We start from the raw sequence: 21505 nt of genomic DNA, 5'->3' as shown, positions 1-21505 counted from the left end.
GCCTTTCTTTCAACGGTGAAACGTTGACAGAGATCTCTATGAAAACAAGTGAATGTGATAATGATTGGGATGTAAACGTTGGGCGAGCTGCGTTTGGGTATACAACGCCACTGTGCATAAGGGTATTGGTATGTCTCGTGTAAAATATGTTTAAATTTTGAAAAGATAGTGAGACCTCATTTAATTTCTATCTGAGAATGATAGGGGAGTATGGAAGATTGTCGCATGAAAGGTTTAAAGTTACAAGGTGGGCGAGAAAGTGTTGCTTTTTAACTCGAGAAAGGGCGGTTGAATGTCAATAAAATGAAAAATTTGAGGGTCTTCTATGAGGTGTTGGAAGTTGGTCCCAGTACTGGAAGTTATGTTGTAGGGGAAGTATGTGCCACTCCTTCAGTGTGAGAGAAATACAAGGCACTCACAACCATCATGGAGATGGAAGGATGTTCAGGAATATGTGAGAGAAATGGGGTGTATAAATGGTTGAAATCGAAGTGGGTGAACCAAGTATGCATGAGAGCTTGTGTATGGAGGATCAGCAATTTGTTTTCAGTATGGTAAAAAAGTAAGAAAGGGAAGAACATCCAAGATAAACTGAATGGTCGAAAGTTGTGTGATACTGAGGGTGTGAGTGCCAAAGTGGAAATGAGTGATAAACTGTTTTACGGTGGGATGGACTGGATAGAACGATAGCAATGTGGGTTTGATATAACTGAGTTGACTGAATATAGGGGTTGGTATGGTTGAATCAAATCAAAATTGTAAGAGTATAAAAGCAGTCAGACAACTTTGTGATTGAAAGCATGAATGAAGGTTGCAAGAATTGGAATTTGTCAATGAAAGCGAATGGGATGGGTTAGTTGCAAGCAATTCAGGTATTTGGGAACGAGTTAGAGGGTATAGATGAGATTGTGGATGAAATTGAGAGTGGTAATAGTGAAGAAGATAGGTGAATCTGAGAGAGAATGGAGGAGATGATGTTTATTGAATGTTGCTGGGAGAGAGAGTGATTCTGAGAGAAGTTGTGCAAATTACTTTCAATGCATAGTGATTAATTGCTATCTAGAGGACCTGCTAGTGAGCATCCGTGATGTGTTGCAATTTAAAATCCTTTGGATTTGCAATTTTAAAGAGGTGTGAAAGGTTTGGTTGGGAAATGCTAACAAAAAGGGGGGAGAAATAACAAGGATGAATAAATTTGAAAATTTTTATTTAGCATTTCCCAACGTTTTGTGAGAGAACAAGAGAGAGAGAGAGTGTCATTTTCATTTATTGAGTGCTTTGGTTAATTTGTCAATCTATTAGTTTTGTTTCGCGCTGTCTGTCTGTCTGTGGAATATGTGAAGGATTTTTCAGTTTTTCTGGGAGTCTTTAGTCAGAGCTAGTGCCGGTCAGTGGTTCTTGTGGGCTTGTTTTTGTCATTATGCTTTTGGTGGGAGTTGTTGGTTTTCTTGTTGTGTGCTGTTTATTTGTGTGTGTGTTCTGTTAATTTTTTTGTATTTCCTTGTTAATGTTTGTGGTAAAACAATGTTGTGGTTGAGAACAATGACGACCAGGTATCCATCTCCAGCAACGAAGATCAGGGTGAGTGTTGTTTGTTGTTTTGTTTCTCAGAAAACGCCACACAATCAATTATAAACATATGAAAATGAATGTTTTGAGTTATTTCTTTAAAACTTCAGAATCAGGATAAGAAAATGTAAGTCCTAAGCAAGCAAAAATCTGACCATTTTCCTTCCATTTCAGAGTGTATCCTTAGCTGAGAAAGGGGAAAAAAATAAAACATGGCCTCTTGACAACATTTTTTCATTCATTAATAGAACAAATCTTAGGTAACTAAAATCAGAGATCTCATCTATCAAAAGAAAATTAAATTAAAAAAGATAGAATTCAATGTACTGAAAGGAACTGAAAGCTATGTACGTAGAAAATTGAGGTATAATATTAATCTCAGTTATTGAAGAGAATGTGATATTCATCTTCATAACTACGAACTGAATTATTAACAAAAAGACTAGAAATCAAAGTAGTGAGAATAATTAATAATTTGAAGTAAACATGAAGATAACTCAGAAACAATTGTTTAAATTTTTATTATTAGAACTTTTACAAAATACAACTTTCAATTATAATGTAATTGTAACTTTATACTAAAATTTATCAATATCTGTCAATTGCAGAAATGAGAAATTCAATTTTAGTGAGCACTGAGTCTTTCTAGATTGTTGGCTACAACAGACAGATAACACAAATGTGCTTAAAATGCATTTTCTTGGCAAAATCAGCCACTAGATTCTTTAGATCAACTTTCTGTGCTGAACTGGCCGTTCTCAATAGAGACCATAGTATAACCAGACCTACAAGTCTTTCTTCTGTCATTGTAGACCGCTACGTCTTGATTAATTTTAATTTTGAGAACTCCCTCTCACCTCTCTGGACAGTAACAGGCACCTTTTTAGCAGAATGTTGCAAGGCAACAGCTTAGTTGGGTACACTGTGAACCAGACCTTGGAAACAAATGAACTTTAAAACATCCAGAAAATGATAGTGTAAGGATAAAATAAAGTTTGTTCAACTACCTGGCAGTTCATGACACAAGTCAGCTGTATTCTCAGTACAGAATCCTTGCTTGGCCTCCATCAGGTGGTTAGTACTTTTTCCGCTGCTGGGTGCAATGTTCATAACCATTGTTTTCTGTTATCCCAGATTTTCTAACGCCACTGACTCCTGAGGAGGAAGGGCAAAACAGAATCATATATCTGCAGTTGTATGAACAAACTTTATTTTATCATTAAAATATCATTTTGTTCATGAACTTACCAGCCAGATAATATATAGCTGAATACCACCTTTGGAGGGGGTAGAGACAGCCAAGAATTAGGAAAAAACCAATTATTGGTAAAATTATTTTGGTTCCTTATCTGATAAAATAGCTGACTGAGAGAGTTACTGTCACTCTAGTCTGCTTCTGCTTTACTAGAGACCCCAGAGAGGTAGTGACCTATATAGAGCGACTTCTAGATGATCTGTCATACGGGGCGTGACCACAATGTGACTAGATCAAGACCATACAAAAGACAAAAGAGCATTTTTAACCACCTAACCATACACCTAAAGCGTTATTGCAAAATTGGGAAGACTTCCAGTAGTTATTAACAAGTAAATAAAAACACAATTAAAGAATAGGATCAGAGTTGTCCCCTGTCCCCAAGGTTTAACAGCAATGTATGGTCCCAGCGAAAAGCAATTTTCATGTATGCTACCTAAACATCTTGCCAAAGTGTGAGGCAAAATGAATTCCTTGCCAAAATGTGGCACTATAATGTCACTGAGTACCATATTTTTTAGAAAATGTTTAGGTAGCAACTGCCCATTCACCTATGCGTTAACTCTCAACAAGTGAAGTTGGAGCTCACAACTAGAGTTTTTCTTTTATTGTACGTCCCCTAATGAAGAATGCCAGTGCATTCTTCGACATAGGTATAATTGTTATAATTGTTCACAGAACACCATAAATTATCCTTTGGATATATATTTATTTGTTTGTTTTTTATTTAGTTCCCAGCTCTAACTGGACATAGAACTCCCTCAGGTTCCTGTCCAATAAGGTCTGCTAAACCTTTAATTTCAAAGTGTCTAGGCCAAGGGTTAGAAGACCTTTCATTCTTAGCCAAGAACTTAGGGCTTAAAGAATAGACAGCATTGTGTCCCTTGAAGCCCACATGACAGCTGAGAGCCTGAACTTTGCTCACTCTCTTTGTCGCCAGAGCAGTGAGGAAGACCGTTTTCTAGTAACATCCTTAAGAGATGCAGAGTGGAGAGGCTCAAAAGGACTAAACATCAAAAACTTGAGCACTACATCCAAGTTCCAAGTAGGAGGAATTAGCTGAGGAACCTTAGACGTCTTGAAAGACTCTCAAGAGATCGTGGAGGTCCTTATTGTCAGACAAATCTAATCCTCTGTGTCTGAAAACAGTAGAAAGCATGCTCCGATAACACTTGATAGTTGGAACTGCAACTCGAGTTTTCTCTTAAGTAAAGGAGAAAATCTGCAACCTGGATCACAGTGATAGAGGAAGAGGAAAAGCCCTTCTTTCTGCACCAACCTTTGAAGGTTGCTCACTTCGCTTGATATATCCTGATAGATGAAGATCTTCTGGCTCTAGCGATGGCCCGTGCCACCTGGCCAGAAAAACCCCCTCGCTCTGACCAAGTTTCGATAGTCTGAATGCAGTCAGGTTCAGAGCGGGGAGGTTTTGATGATATCTCGTGAAGTGGGGTTGTATGAGCAGGTCTGCTCTCAAGGAAGGGTCCAAAACGTCTACCAACCAGAAAGAAACTCCGAGAACCAGTGGTTCGAAGGCCAAAACGGGGGATGAGTGTCATCCTCGTCCCTTGTGAGGCCGCGAACTTGCGTGATGACTTCTCCCAGAATTTTGAATGGGGAAAAGGCGTAAACATCTATTCCGTCCAATCCCAGAGAAGAGCATCTATCGCAACTGCCCGGGTCGAGTACAGATGAGCTTCATAGAGGGAGCCTTGCTGTTCTTGAGGTCGTGAAAAGATCCACAAGCTGGCGACCCCAAAATTTCCAAAAATCTTGGCAAACCTCCTGATGAAGGGTCCATTCCTTCGGCAGGAGTTGATGGCGCCAACAGAGCAGGTCTGCTCGAACATTTTCGACCCCTGCAACAAAACTTGTGAGAATCGAAATGTTGCGAGCATAGGCTCAAAGAATAATCTCTCTTGCAAGGCTGAACAGGGAACAAGTGTGTTCCGCCCTGTTTATTGTCCAACGCAGTAGTTTGTCCTAGAATTTGAACTACACGATTGCAAACTTGAACCTCGAAGAATTGGAGAGCTAAAAAGATAGCTGCCAAATCTTTGATGTTGATGTGCCAGGACACCTGTTCCCCTCTCCAGGTTCCTAACACTTCCTCTCCCTCTAGTGTTGCCCCCAACCTGTTGACGACCCGTCGGAAAAAACAACACTAGGTTGGGGTTCAGAAGCTTGAGGGAGATCCCTTTCCCAATTTCGTTGGATCGAGCCACCACTACAGATCCTCTTTTTATGAAGGAAGAATTCTCAATTCCTCTTCCAAGTCTTCCTTGTTTCTCCAGTTCTCCAACAGAAAGAACTGAAGAGGCCTGAGATGCAGACTCCCAGGAAACAAACTTCTCCAGCGAGGAAATGGTCCCCAGCAGACTCATCCATTCCCTCACCTAGCATGTTTCCTTTTCCAAGAAGGCCGAGACTTTTTCGCAACATTGAAGTTGCCGTTCTTGCGACGGAGACGCTATAAAAGCCGCTGAATTCATCTGAATTCCCCAGATACACAATGGACAGTGGGGATCAGCTGCGACTTTTCCACATTGACCAGAAGTCCCAGGGACTTCACGAGTTGCAGAGTCAACTGAAGGTCCTCCAGACACCTTCGCTTCGACGACGCTTCGAATCAACCAGTCGTCCAAGTAAGTGAGATCCTGACAGATGCAACTGATCGCAACGTTTTTGCAACGTGTAAACACCCTCGAGCAAAATGACGCCTAGCATCTGGTGTTCCCAGGCGGTCACCCATCCAAGTACTGAGAACGTTGCTTAACTTCGCTGATCGGAAAACGGTGTTTCAACGGGGCTGTGCAGAGTCCAAAGCAGAGAGCCCTGAACTGGTACGTCTTGTCCCCAAGACAACCTGAGATACTTCATCGAACGTGGATGAATTGAACGCGTGAAGATAAGTATCTTGGAGATCCAAAGATACCATCCAATCCCCCGGGATGAAGGGCTCCTAGTATTGACTGAGAGGTCTCCATCTTGAACTTGTCCTTCCGGACAAAGTTGTTCAGCCTGTTGACGTCCAAGACGGGTCTCCAGCCTCCTGAAAGTTTTGGGACTAGAAACAATCTGTTGTAAAATCCCGGGAACACCGTGTCCAAGACCTGTTCCACTGCTCTCCTCTCGAGCATCTGTTCGAGCAGGTCAAACAGAATTTTCTGTTTGGCAGGATGGCAGTTGGGAAACAAAAACAATGGAGGAGGAGACAGGAAAGGAATCAAGTAACCTCTCTCTAACACTTAGGAGGGACCAAGCGTCTGCCCCTCTCTCTCTCCAGGCTTGGGCAAAATGAAGAAGCCTGTAGCTAATGGAGTCTGGAGATGAAAGGAGTCACTTGCCACCTCTCTTGGAAGTGACTTTGCCTTTAGGGAAAAAACTCTCTCCTCGAGGAGCAGGTCTCGTTGAAGCACCTGGAAGCCCGAAAGGGCTTTTCTTTTTGGCAGACTGAGGTTAGCAGACGACGTTTACGATGGGGCCAAATCATTGAGACCTGGAAAGTTATGTCTTGAGATGCTTTTTGAAGGCTGGTCGATAACTTTAGTTTTGAGGGAAAAGATATTTTTGCTTCGAACTGCATTTATTTGCTTGCTGTTAAACAGTTTGATGAGAAAGAACAAAACAATGCTCTCTTTTTCAAAAAGAGCCTGAAAACTGAGACGCAAAATGAAGTTTGTCCAAATGAAGCAGTACACTGTCACAACCCAGACTCAGGTTGGGCAGCTAGTACGCCTTACTTAGTCCAAAAAACTCTGAGCACCAGTCCTGACTGACTTACTGACCTGCAATAGTCATTCCTGTCTTTAAGCTGATGGTCCATGTCCACAGGGTTGCCAAGACACCATTAGAATAGGACATTTGGGATCTAAAAGAAATTACCACCGATATACTGACAAAGTCCCCATTGACATTAGTATGAAAACTGTTAAGCCAACTATGATAGGTTACTGTTTTTGTTTATAACTCTAACTGTGGAAAGAAGTCTTTTAAATAAAACTTCCTGGAGAAGATCCAGTCAGGATATGTTGATGCCATATATAAAATATAAAGAAATTTTGATTTGATTTTTTCGTCAAGTCCTTCTCGCTTAAGACAAAGACAACTGCGAAGGTGGAGAGAGAGGAGCCGAAGGTTGAAAAGTCTCAGGAAACAGATCCTTAAGAAAAAGAGCCAGAGTCTGATAATCAGAAGAAGAAGAGGACGAAGGATGTTTCTCTTCATCCAGAGGTTGACAGCTGACGAAAGGGATGTTCTTCCTCAGCTGGTGGGTCTAGCTGAGTGATGCCCAGTCACAGATCCAAGTCGAATACCAAAAAACAACCAAAATACTTACGTGACAACAAATTTGTCTCAAAACGGAGAACTGACACCAGGTGTTGACAGTCCGGCAACATTTAAAAATCTGAATAGAAAATGGGAATGGTTCCTGATACCTGCCTCCCAGAGCGGGAATGGGTACTAACTTCTCTGTATCGTTCTGTGAATTTTAGAAATTCTGTCGGACTGGAGAATACAGCTATATATATCTGGCAGGTAAGTCTCATGAACAATCATTATTTTTGAGGCAAAACTTACCCTCTACTGTTTACTGACTCCAACATTTAGATGCTGGAGGAGAGTAAGAGAATTCCCTACAACCAATTATCAGATATTAGAAATATCCTTATCGCTGCTTACCTGATGCATACGATCCCATGGCAAGCACTTGTCAGATGAGGATCTTCATCAGAGGAGGTCCACTACTGCAAGGAGGTGGAAAGTAGACCCTGAATACAGTACAGTATACCCATCAGCTGAGATTGTGCAATGCACAATGGCAAGTTTGGCTTCTGTGCCTCAGGCCTGCAGAGTTGACAAGAAGTAAAACCACAACTCAACACGATCCCTAAAGAGTTACCACCTACGTAACTGAGCTGCTGTGGACCCTCACACCCAAAACAACACCACCAATTTTGCCTGAAAAGGTTGTTCTTAATCAGCTCAGGGTAGCTTCCTTCAATAAGGAACAATGGCTCTGCAACATAGGTCCAACATTAATTACACTTATGAACTCTGTTTGCCCCTACCTAAGAGAAACAAAGCTAACATAACTAAGAATAATACCACCATCAAACCAAATAGTAGTGTATGATATTACCATGTACTACCGCAATCAAAACAAGTAGTGTATGATATTACCATGTACAAACTCCAAGACATAAAGTTCCTCACTTACCCATGATGGGGGTCAATAGAAAATCTTTACCTGTTCGTAACACATAAGAGGAAGACTAGGAGAAATCTCCCCTGCTGAAACTGTAGGTGCTAGTGTATGGCAGTCTTCCTACTGGGTATAGATAGCCCTCAAGTAGTTTGAAGTGAACAAAGAGTTACACCTTAACTGTGCCACCAAGACTTGACAGTCTAGAGAGAGGTGCTGATGAAAACTAACTGATGTAGCTGTTGCTCTGACATCATGCAGTTTCACCTTCAAAAGGGTATAATCCTCTGGAGACAATGCATGGTATGCTTCCAGGAATAAGGATTAATAAAGAAAACCATGGTATTCTAAGAACTACGAACCTAAGGATTCTTCATGGTGCAAAATATGTTCCTACACTGCTCCCTTAATGGTTTAGATGGGATGTATAAATCCCTATAGCCCTAACAGGGCATCAAAGAAGCTTTTCTTCTTCAGGAGTCAGAGTCTCTAAAGCGGGGATAGAAAAAACTCTTGGAAGAGCCTTGGTCTTGACATCATTCTTAGCATGAATGAGGGCAAAATAAAAGATAGTTCTCCTCCATGTAACACCTACTAACGATTTAATTGCATGTAACCCACTTTAGTTTCAAGAGCCACCAGAAATTGACTCTAAGAAAGAACCTTGAGAGAAGCCTCTTCTGGCAAAAAGGGCCCCTAGGGTTCTTAAACCATTTACCAGGGTTAAAAGCAGGAGAAAACCTTGACTAATACAGCTGAAAAGACCTTGGACACTCTTGAAGTCAATCTCTTTGAAATATCCAACGCAAAATGTCTTAATACATACGCCAGCATGAATTTATAGCCTTGGTGGAGGAAACAGACAACCCTTTGGCATCTCTCAAGAAGTGCAGCCACTTATTATTATATTGTTAATTAATATTGGTGTGAAGATAGGAAATGCCCCTGGACTTCCGCCATAATCTATAAAGCTTCCCCTATACTGAACATGAAATTAGGTGGGCTTTCCCTTTGTCATTAAGAAAGAGTCCCTAGATGACTAAAAGTCTCTGGAGCTGAGGAGCTAAAAGACAAGTTTCCATGCAGTTAGGTAAAGCATTTCAATATTTCTGTGAAGCTTCCCTATCCCCACCTGACAAGACAGATTTGTCTATGGAGGTAATGCCTTGGAACTTCTACTGATATCTAGAAAAACAACCAAAATACTTAAGTGACACCAAAGCACGATTAGAAACATGGTGGTGTTCCAGGAACTCACCTCCTAGAGTATCCCCTTCAACAGAGAAACATAGGGAAATAGAAAATAGGTTTGTCCAATCTTGAACCATGATACGCCTACTGCCCAGGCTTGAGGGCCTGGAACTGGGAGACACACAGCTGAAGACAATGATTCACCTTCGCAAGCTAAGAGATCAATTTGAACACACCCAAATTGCCAGGCAAACTACAGGATAGAGATCAATCACGCCTGGATGACTTAATGTCTGGCACAGTCAACCTGATGTTACCAAGGTTTGAAGAAGATAAACCTATTGTTCCATGAGCTAGAGGACACATCTGAGAAGACAGGTTTACCTAAATCCCTTCTAACAGCCAAACAAACTTGTTCCTAACTGTGAAGACCAGTTTCTACTGGTTATACAGATAATCAAAGGCACTAGTCACACATTCATCCAGGTAACTGCAGAATAATTTAGTTTCTGGGACTTTAGGACTTACCTGCAAAGGCAATAGCAATGGAGATCAACCAAGATGGTAAACGGTGTTCTTGGCTCCATGTATAAAACTACATGGTCTGGCTCTCTCCATGCCAGTGCCCATCAAGTGCAACTACAACATCATCTAAAGCCGAGCACTCGGAACTAACTTCTCCAGAGAAGACGTGGCCTAAGTGATACAACCAGCATTAACAGGCATGATCCCTGAAAGGAGGAGACTAAATCTTTTGATCCTGGTAACAGTGTCAATTCAAGGCACTGAAAGTCTTGAACAAGACTTTTGAATCAAACACAACACTTAAACTGTCACTTTTGCATTCCAGAGTATGACCTAATGATTCAGGTTTAGGCTTTTGCCATCTTGATTTCTAGGAACCCTGGACTTAAAAGATAATCCACTCATCCATGTAAAGAAGTCCTAAGATTTCTAATAACAAACAGGCAAGTGGTTTTTAGCACCCTATTGTTTCAAGATGGAACTCAGCTCCCTTCAAAGACCTCCACATTGAATGGCTATTCAAAGACAAAGTGCAGGCACTTCCTGAAATTGTGTGAATGGGGACACAACATCATCTTCATGTCCACCATAAACATCCAAGACCTTCAAACTGGCAGTTAAAGACTGACAGGTTGTCCATGGAAAAAGGAGAACAGTTGGTTACAAAACATCTTGACCTTGCATATGTCTAGGACTGTCCTCCAACTTCCCATTGCCTGAAACTCAAGGAATTATGAAAAGACCAGCAAAGTATTTGGTACCAACTCTTACCGGAGAAAAGGTCCTAAATTACCAACTCTTCTCTTCTGAGGTTGCTCTCATAACTGAAAGGTTCAAGAGCTGGTTGAAAAGGTGGTGAATTCCTGAAAGAAATGCAATAACCTCCAAAAAAATCCTTTACCTATGTTGTCTGACTGAGTTTTATATGAGAGAAGTGGCCCAACCTGCACCCACAGGCCACACTGAGGGCAGAAGAGCTAATCAGAGTTGGATTCTTCCTATTAGTGGAGGAATTGGAACACTTTGGCAGAACAAAATTTGAATGGCCAAAAAAACTTCTTCCTTCCTGAACCCAGAAACAAGAGTAAATTAAAGTAGAATAGCTACTCTCCTTTCATGAACTTGAGGTTGCTTAGACATGAGATTTCACCTGTCATAAAATCCAAAATGCCCTGCTTAAGAAACAAAACCCTGGGCTTATGAGGAATCCCTGGTCTGAAAGGAAGAAGTCCATCAAACTCCTTCAAACACAGTAACAGTGTTCAGCACAATTCACTAAAAGGTATAGCTTCAATGGCATTAGCAAAGTTTTATACATATTCTTGGCCTCTTAAATCAAGAAATGCTGCTTAGCAGATACAACAGCTCCTCTCTAGACTGGAAAATCATATACAATAACAGCTGGATCAAGAGAAAAGTGGGAAATATCCCCTCCTCAATAAACCATGGTCTTCCTAGCAGACAGCAAGGGAGACAAGAGAGAGTACTTTCAAAAAGGAGATTCTCTTTGGCCAAATTTGCCATTGAGTCAAGTCTCCCAAGTACAAAAACTGATATCTTAAAGGAAGAACTGCAGCTATCTGTCTAAGCAGTGAGGGGATAGACTGAATGCTCCTATTCCTGGATAGGAGGCAAAGGAGAATGCTGTCAGAAAGAGCCAGGCCTATACGAGTCCTCTTCATCAGGGACAAAAGTATCACCAGAACCAGATGGTCTCACAAGATCAGACACTAAAGTTTCATAATCTATCTGGCAGAAACTTGAAAGTCAAAAGCTCTCACACTGTGTAGACTCACTGACACCCTGCATGGACTGCAGAATATCATCAGACTTTCTGATGCTTGCTAAAAGATGCCTCAACTGACTAATGCCCACTTACACTTAGCTTAAGCTTGAAAGACAGTCCATAAAAGCCACAAAAGCCTGAACATGGACATAATAGTGGCCTTGTCAAAAACAATAACTTGGATCATCCATGATCAAAGGGGAGAACTGGCACGCAAGCTTACTCCTGACAGCCTAACTAAAGACTCAGTGGTGCTAGTGATGGCTGCAGGAGCAACGGCAGAACTCACTATGGATCACTATCGGTTATCTGGCTCAGACAAACTGCTAGAATAATCATGGAACAATGGGGTTAAACACAAGTTCTAGACCTATTGAAGATAAAGACAAACCATAACAGTCCTTATGCGACCACAATCTAACTCTCTCCATGGAGGACTCAATGCAAAGGCAGGAGACAGAGGGCACAGTCCTTGAACATCCCGGGACTACTAGGCCTGTTGGCAGGGGTGCCAAGGTGACAGGCAAGGCTTCATCCACAGAGTGGCCAAAGGAACGAGGGGCAAGGGGACACTGTCCCTGCCAATGCACTGGACACATTCCATGCAAAAGACTAAAATGTTACACAAAATTTTATTCTAGATTTAACCAAGTCAATATCTAATTGCATTAAATCTAGCCTACTACCCTGAGATGACATTTTGGGTGTAGAAGGATCTATACCCACTAGAGAAGAAACTATAGACTTATCTCTATCTTCCTGATCAGGTGTTAATTTTAAAGAAAACCTAGATTCCAGACTGGCTGTTTTTTGATTGTACAAGTCTATCCTTCTCTTCTAATTAAGCAATTTACCATCTCTATCTCTTCCAAAGACCAATCCTTACAATGACCACAATGGTTGTCTGAATCACAGTTTGCAGAAGATCGATTCCAAAAATCTATAATGCTTTTTACAGACCAAAAATCCAGACAATCCATATTTAACCAAGATGATAAACCCAAATTTCAGAATGTTAACATCCATCCTTATTCACATGACAAGAGAAGGATGAAACCAAAACCTATATACCCCCACCCTCCAAAGAGTTAAGATTTCACTAACAATTGTTTCAATTGTAACACTTGTAGAACCCGTGCCATGTAGCCACAGATAAAGCAAATGATGGAGAGTAAGTTTCACCTCAAAAAATAAACACCATATATACAATTGACGATGGCAGCTGAAGGGAGAATTCTTCCCACTCACCCACCCATCACCAGTTAACTACCTTGTTACCAAGTTTAATCGACTGATTCCAACTCCTGCTGAGAAATACTCCAACACAAAAGGTGATGGTTTGCATCCCCATAAGAATATTTAACCAGTTCAAACAAAACAAAATGTATAAATGCAAATAGTTTTTAAATATACAATCATTATTTATTCAATTGTACACTACTTGTTCAATACATGTACATGTACTGTACCTTACTGTATCTTACAAGGGGGGTCAGACTGAAGAGGTTTGGGCTTCAAGCACTACATTAAAGAAATGCATTTCTTTCCCCAGCCTGCTGTGTATCCACTGTGCTGTGTGTCAGGTAAAATACAACCCTGTGAGTATCACTTCTACATGCAACTTGTTACTGAAAGCCTTTCTCTTCCTGATAATACACCATTACAATACAGTAAAAATGATATTTTAATGATAAAATAAAGTTTGTTCATACTTACCTGGCAGATATATATATAGCTGTATTCTCTGTTAGTCCGACAGAATTTCAAAACTTACGACACACGCAGTGGGAGATCAGGTGGTTAGTACCCATTCCGCCGCTGGGAGGCGGGTATCAGAACCATTCCCATTTTCTATTCAGATTTTCTAGTGCCACTGTCTCCTGAGGGGAGGGGCGGGCACTATGAATATATATATCTGTTAGGTAAGTATGAACAAACTTTATTTTATCATTAAAATATCATTTTGTTCATGAAACTTACCTGTCAGATATATATATAGCTGAATACCACCATTGGAGGTGGGTACAGACAGAATAGGATTTGGAAAAACACACTACAAGTAGGTGAAAGATATTTTGGTTCTTACCTGTTAGCATAGCTGACTTCGTGATTACTGTCACCCAAGTCCGCTTCTGCTTAACTAGAGTCTCCAGCAAGGGTGTGACCTGTATAGCTGGTGAGTTCTAGATGATCTGTCAACGGGGCGTGACCACAATGTGACAAGACCATATTGACCATACAGTGAGGGCAAACGAAGCAAAACCAACCACCTGACCAAGCCTAACTAAGTTAGATAACGCAACTAAAGCTAACGATTGGGAAGTCCGCCACAGGCAGTCGACCCAACAACCATAAAAACACTATCCAACCATTTTCTATAGGATAGGATGAGTGTCATCCCCTGCCCCAGGAAAGTATCTGCGGAAACGTATGGTCCTAGCGAGAAGCAGTTCTCATATGTCGTCTTCACATCTCTCAGGTAGTGTGAAGTTTAACACAGAGTTGTTCGCCAAAATGTGGCACCCAGAATGTTACTGAGTGACATATTTTTCTGAAAAGCCACTGAAGTCGCAACCGCCTCACCTCGTGAGCATTGACTTTCAGAAGTTTAAAATCAGTGTCTTGACAGCATGAATGGGCTTTAATCGTATTCTCAGAAAGAAAGCCAGAGCATTCTTTGACATAGGTAAGTCCGGTCTCTTTACGGAACACCATAAACTATCTGAGGGACCTCGACTTTCCTTCGTCTTGTCTAAGTAGACTTTGAGAGCCCTAACAGGCAAAGGACTCTCTCTGGCTCTTGAATAAGGATTTCAGCCATACCCTTGATTTCGAAACTCTTGGGCCAAGGGTTAGACGGGCTTTCATTTTCGCTAAAAAGGAAGGGCTTAAAGAACAAACCGCGTTATGCCCTTTAAAGCCTATATGCCTACTAAAGGCTTGCAGTTCACTAACCCTCTTGCAGTTGCTAGAGCGGTTAGAAAAATAGTCTTCCTAGTAATGTTCCTCAATGACGCAGAACGAAGAGGCTCAAACGAACTGGACATTAGGAACCGAAGCACAACATCCAAATTCCAAGAAGGAGTCCTTAGTCGAGGCACCTTCGAGGTTTCGAAGGATCTGAAGAGATCGTGAAGGTCTCTGTTGTTAGACAGATCCAAGTCTCTATGTCTAAAAACAGATGATAGCATACTTCTATACCCCTTGATAGTCGAGACTGCAAGTTTCACATCACTCCTCAGAAATAAGAGGAAGTCTGCTATCTGGCTCACAGAGGTCGAGGGTGGAGGAAATGCCCTTCTTTCTACACCATCTCCTAAAGACGGTCCACTTCGATTGGTACAAATTGCTGGAAGAGAGTCTTCTCGCTCTGGCAATAGCTTTAGCCACTGGTCTAGAAAACCTCTCGCTCTGGCCAGCTTCTCGATAGTCTGAATGCAGTCAGACACAGAGCGGGAGGTTTTGTGGTACCTCTCGAAGTGGGGTTGTCTGAGTAGATCGACTCTCATGGGCAGAGATCTCGGAAAGTCTACTAGGAAGGACATGACCTCTGTGAACCATTCCTCGAAGGCCAAATGGGGCGATCAACGCTCATCCTCGTCCCTTCCGACGACGCAAACTTTCTGATGACTTCTCCGATGATTTTGTACGGAGGAAAGGCATACACGTCCATCCCCGACCAATCCCAAAGAAGAGCGTCCACTGAGAGAGCTCCTGGGTCGAGAACAGGGGAGCAGTAAAGAGGAAGTCTCTTCGTCTTGGAGGTTGCGAAGAGATCTACTGGGGGACGTCCCCAAAGCTTCCACAGTCCTTGACACACCTCTTGGTGTAGGATCCATTCGGTCGGGAGCAGTTGTCGCTGCCGACTTAGAAGATCCGCACGGACGCTTCTACGCCTGCAACAAAACCTCGTGAGGATCGTAATATTTCGGGCCTGAGCCCACAGAAGAATGTCCTTTGCTAAGGCGAACAGGGACCGAGAGTGAGTTCCCCTGTTTCTTGAGGTATGAAAGGGCCGTGGTGTTGTCCGAGTTGATCTGGACAACTCGGTTCGAGACTCGCTCCTCGAAGAAAAGAAGGGCCAACTGAATCGCCCCAATTCTTTGAGGTTTATGTGCCAGGACACCTGTTCCCTCTCCAGGTGCCCGACACTTCTTCCCTCCCCAGTGTTGCTCCCCACCCCAAAAATGGACGCGCCGGAAAACAACACCAGGTCGGGGTTCTGAAGTTGAAGAGAAAGGCCTTCTGCCAACTTCGATGGATCGAGCCACCACCGAAGGTGATTCTTTACCTTTGGCGAGATACTCAGAGAAGCTTCCAGATTCTCCTTGTCGTGCCAGTTCTCTGCAAGGAAGAATTGAAGCGGTCTGAGGTGCAGTCTCCCTAGGGAAACAAACTTCTCCAGTGATGAAATGGTCCCCAGCAGACTCATCCATTCCTCACCGAGCATGTTTCTTTCCTCAGGAAGGCTGAAACTTTTCTAAACACTGAAGTTGTCTTTCTTGAGACGGAAATGCTCGAAAAGCCACTGAATCCATCTGAATCCCCAGATAAACGATGGACTGAGTCGGGTCAGATGGGACTTTTCGAAATTCACCAGAAGTCCCAGGGACTTCGTCAAGGTCAAAGTCGTGGAGATCCTCCAGACACCTTGTCATTGACGAGGCTCGAATGAGCCAATCGTCCAAATAAAGGGAGATTCTTATTCCTCCAAGATGAAGCCATCTCGCAACATTCCTCATCAAGATCGTGAAGACCATAGGAGCTGTGCTGAGCCCGAAGCAAAGGGCCCTGAACTGGAATACCTGTCCCGCAGGACAAATCTCAGGTATTTCCTCGATAGAGGATGTATAGGGACGTGAAAATAGGCGTCCTGGAGATCGAGAGAAACCATCCAGTCGCCTGGTCTTAGGGCTCCCATGACCGACTGGGACGTCTCCATTACGAACTTTTCCTTCAGAACGAAATGGTTCAACTTGCTGACGTCCAGAACTGGTCTCCAACCCCCTGACTGCTTCGGAACCAGAAACAGCCTGTTGTAAAAGCCCGGGGATTGTAAATCCGAGACTTGCTCCACAGCTCTCTTCTCGAGCATTTGTTCGAGCAGGTCGAAGAGAATTTGCTGTTTCTCCTGATGATAGGATGGCGACAGATCTATGGGAATCGTACTCAATGGAGGCAATACGAGGAATGGGATCTTGTATCCCTTTTCGATGACTTGGAGGGACCAGCTGTCTGTCCCTCTCTCTCTCCAGGCTCTTGCAAAAGAAAGGAGCCTGGCTCCTACCGGTGTCTGAAGGTCTACGGAGTCATTTCTTGCCCCTGGTCTTAGAAGGGGCTCTACCTCTTGAGGGACCTCTGCCTCGAAAGGACGATCTAGAGGAGGGTCTTCCACGAAAGGGCTTCTGAATCTTGAAGTCTGCCCAAGGAAGAAGTCGAAGGGGCTGCAGGACGTCTAGAAGACTGGGCCAGGAGATCCTGAGTAGCCTTCTCTTGCAATGTGGAGGCCATATCCTTGACTAAGGGTTGGGGAAAAAGATGGCTAGAAAGCGGAGCGAACAACAATTCTGCCTTCTGAGTAGGAGAGACCGACTTCGCCGTGAAGTTGCAGTAAATGGCTCTCTTTTTAAAAGCCCCGCACAGAAATGGGCAGCCAGTTCTTCGGAGCCATCCCTAACCGCCTTGTCCATACAGGATAGGACACTAAACAAATCTCCCAGGCTAATGGAGTCAGGGCTCTGAGCCTGCAAGTCCAAGACTCCCAGGCACCAGTCCAAAAGTTAAAAACTCTAAAGACCTGAAAAGGCCTTTCAGATGGTGATCAATCTCAGATAAAGACCAGGACACCTTTGCTGAAGAAAGGAGAGACCTTCTGGGAGCGTCCACAAGGCTGGCAAAATCCCCTTGGGAAGAGGAAGGAACTCTCCAACCAACCTCCTCTCCTGTCTCGTACCAAATTCCTGCTTTTCCACTCAATCTTGATGGAGGCAGGGCGAAAGAAGTCTTGCACTGAGCCTTCCTGGAGTCCATCCACTCTTGAACCTTGTTAAAGGCCCTCTTCGTAGAGAGAGACGTAGCCATCTTCACAAAACCAGAAGACTTTTGTGACTTAGACGAGGTTAGCTGCGAGGGGGGAGGGCGAGGAGCAGAGGGTTGAAACTTGTCCCCAAACAAGTCTTTCAGCAGCCTAGTTAAGACTTGGTAGTCTGCAGAAGCTGAAGAAGAAGAGGACTGATCCTCAACTGCAGGATCCAAAGCGCAAGAAAGCTCTCCTTCTTCCACAGGAGCAACGGAAGGAGCAGGAGAAGAACTGGAAGGACGAAGTCCTTGCAGACCAACATGCAAAGGGACTTCTGCCTGGAAGAAGAAGTCCGAGAGGAGTCACGAAAGTCACGAGCAGAAGAATCAAAATGAGAGTCTCGACGAAGCTTCCTGACGAGAATCCCGACGAGCTTCTTGACGATCGATCCGACGAAGTCCTGGTGAGTGCGAGCAGCGAGGGAGGCGTCATGCCTCGCAGCAAGAAAGGCGTCGTGCCGAGCAGCAAGGGAGGCGTCTTGACGAACTGCAAGGGAGGCGCCCTGACGAGCAGCCAGGAGGCGTCATGACGAGCAGCAAGGGAGGCGTCATGTCGAGCAGCAAGGAGGCGTCCTGCCGAGCAGCATGAGAAGCGCCACGCTTAGCAGCATGAGAAGCGCCACGCTTAGCAGCATGAGAAGCGTCATGACGAAACAAGAGGGTCGTCGAAGCGAGGGCGTCAAGCCTGGCAGCATGAAGCGTATCAGAAAGCGGAAATTGCGATCCCTGCCAAGACCAGTAAAACGCTGAGCAACAGGACTTCTAGCGGGCGCGAAGCATGAGACGACGACGAACGAGGAGAAGGAGAAGGGGAAGGTTTAGACCTCTTGATCGGCAGCCGGGAATCCTTTCCGACGACGACACGCATCGGTCTCCTTCTGGGCCATTAAAGAAGCCAATTGCTCCTGCATGCCAAGGAGCAGCTTGAGTAGGAGAAGATTCTTCCTCAGGAGAAGGACTGATCCTATGAGAAGAAGAGGGGCGAGGGGACGCCTTCTTCCTTCTCACAGGGAAGCAACAGCCTTCTTTCTGGAGCGAGCGGAGCGCTCAAAAGCGTCATCGTCCGATGACGTCCTGGTCCTCTTCTGCGGTGGGATGGCGTCAAAATCCTCCGGAGAAGAGCGAAGAAAAGGGACACGTCAGAAAAGGGCGTGAAGCGCCCCTTCTTTGAAGCTTCTCTTCAAAGGGCGAGAATCCCGAGATTTCCATTCCCGACGCGGGAGGAGGAATCGGGGAAGAGAAGCAATCTCAATGATTCGTGCCCGTGCACGATCCTTGGCAGCCTGGGAAGCGTCATCAGGACATGCCGAAGGACGCCAGATCGGTGGGGGTCCGCGTAACCCTCTTGCGGCTTTTCGACTTGCCCACTCCCTGAGTCCTGGGAGTCCGACAGAGGTCTAGACCTAGAGGCGTTATACGGCCGATCTGACGCCCCCTCCACAACACTAGGGGGACGGACACTATCACTGCACTTCACAGCACTTTGAAGAGCGAGCATATTAGCTTCCAAGGTACGAATGGAAGACATAATAATCGCCAGGGCATCACCATCCGCAGACACAACCCCAGGGTTAGGGGGCAACACCACAGGGTTAGGAAGAGCTACGTCTACAGGAGGGTTAACAGGTGAAAACACACTACCCTGACTCCTACCACTTCTGGAGGAAGACCTCCTGAGCCTATCTCGCTCTAGCTTTCTCACATAAGAATCATAAGTCCTCCAACTAGCATCAGACAAAGATTCACACTCCTTGCATCGGTCATTCAACAAACAAACATGTCCTCTACAACCCGAGCATACAGTGTGAGGATCTACCGAAATTTTCGGTAGCCTCACCTTACAGTCTTGCACACGGCAAACTCGATAACTAGAAGAACTAGATTCAGACATCTTACTCCCAGGAAAAAAACAAAGCCAAATCCAAAACAATCCACAATAGCGTATGCCTAGCCACAAGTCCAAGTCAAAAAACCAAAAATCAAACAAATACTCAAGTGACAACCAAGTTTTATCCGAAATCCAAGACGGAGGTACTGAAAACAAGTGTTGACAGTACCGGCGACAGAGAAAATCTGAATAGAAAATGGGAATGGTTCCTGATACCCGCCTCCCAGCGGCGGGAATGGGTACTAACCACCTGATCTCCCACTGCGTGTGTCGTAAGTTTTGAAATTCTGTCGGACTAACAGAGAATACAGCTATATATATATCTGACAGGTAAGTTTCATGAACAAAAAATAAATTGGGGAAAGATGTAAGAGGGTACTACAAACTGCCCTTCTTTAAAAGGTTCTCAATGTCACTTCTTAAAGGACGGAATAGAACAACCCTATAAAGTGGTATACATGCATCCTGTGGTCAAGTACACACTGAAATAGGCACACCATTCATCATATTCACAATAAAACATACAAAATAATTATTTTTATGCTTCATCTGAGACTATTGGATGCAGGTTCGACAAGTGTTAAAACTGTAACAATTGTTAACGAACGCTCCCAATAGTTAACCCCACTCTTTGGAGAGTGGGGGAAAGACAGCAACTGCTTTGGCCATCATTCTTCTCTTGATCTCTTAAGAGGGTAGGAGGGAGAGATCTCAATGATAGAGGGGAAGTACAGTACCTAAAAAACTGATTTTATCATAAAAATCATTTGCTGACTCCTACACTGTGTGCTTGAGGGGAGAAACAGATTTCCCTATAACCAGTTATCAGATACTAGAAATATCCTTATTGCTGCTTACCTGATGAATATGATCCCATGAGGATCCTCATCAGGTTAGGTCCACTACTGTAGGAGGTGGAACGTGGACCCTGAATACTGTATAGCCATGATGAGATTGTGCAATGCGGAATGGCATATTAGACCTGTGCCTCAGGCCTGCAGAGCTGATGGGAGCTAAAGCCACAATTAAACATGATCCCTAATGAGTTACCACCTACCCGAGTTGTTGTGGGCCTCACACCTAAAATACCACCACCAATTTGCGTGAAAAGGTGGTTCTTAATCAGATCGGGTAGCTTTCTCCAATAAGGAGCAATGGCTATGCAATGTACATCCAATATTACTTAATCTAATGAACTTTGTTTGCCTTTACTAAGATAAACAAAGCAAATACAACTAAGCATAATACCATAATCAAAACAAATGTAGAGTAGGATATTACCATGTACAAATTCCAATACATAAGGCTCCCCACTTACCCAGGATGGGGGTCGATAGTCAGAACCTATACATGTTCGTAACACATACGGGGAAGAATAAGATAAATATCCCATGCTGAAACTATACAGTAGGCACTAGTGTACAGCAGTCTTCCTACTGGATCTTGACAGCTATCCAGTAGTTAGAAGTGAATGCAGCTACACCTCCACTGTGCTGCCAAACCTTGACAGTCTAGGGAGAGAGAGGTGCTGATGCAAACTAATAGATGTGGCTGCTGCTCTGACATCATGCAGTTTCACCTTCAAAAAGGAGGCAATCCTCTGGAGATAATGCATGATATGCTCCCAGTATTAAGGATTTAGTAAAGAAACCCATGGCATTCTTGGACATAGGAGCCTCAGGATTCTTGACAGTACATAAGTTCCTACACGGCTTCCTTAATGGTCAAGATGGAATGTATAAATCCTTAGAGCCCTAGCAGGGAATAAAAGTAGCTCTTCTTCCTCAGGAGTTAGAGTTTCTAGAAAGGGGGGGGACAGAGAAAATTCTTGGAAGAGGTTTGGTCTTGACACATTCTTTGCACAAAAAGGATGCCAAAAAAGATAGTTCTGCTCCAGTACGTGAACACCCTACTAATGATATCACTTGCAATTCACTTACTCTTTTAGCCAATGCCAAGGCGACCAGAGAGAGTGTTTCTAAGAAAGAGCCTTGAGAGAAGCCTCTC

General features: G+C 43.7%; 1 protein-coding gene across 3 annotated transcripts in view; it reads right to left on the bottom strand.

Moving 5' to 3' along the window:
* Nucleotides 1-21505, bottom strand: part of LOC136855107 (sesquipedalian-1-like) — an 84688-nt gene that overhangs the window by 49502 nt on the left and 13681 nt on the right. The window contains exon 2 of one of the 3 annotated variants that reach the window (XM_067131938.1): nt 13002-13104. The exons of the other annotated variants lie outside the window; for them this stretch is intronic. The gene's annotated coding sequence lies outside the window, so the exon portion shown is untranslated. The remainder of the gene's footprint in view (nt 1-13001; nt 13105-21505) is intronic. 3 annotated transcript variants of the gene reach the window in all.

The sequence above is a fragment of the Macrobrachium rosenbergii genome, chromosome 30, assembly GCF_040412425.1.
Source record: "Macrobrachium rosenbergii isolate ZJJX-2024 chromosome 30, ASM4041242v1, whole genome shotgun sequence".
Taxonomy (NCBI): domain Eukaryota; kingdom Metazoa; phylum Arthropoda; class Malacostraca; order Decapoda; family Palaemonidae; genus Macrobrachium; species Macrobrachium rosenbergii.
The sequence above is the reverse complement of the archived record's forward strand: the minus strand, read 5'-3'. Positions and strand labels throughout refer to the sequence as shown.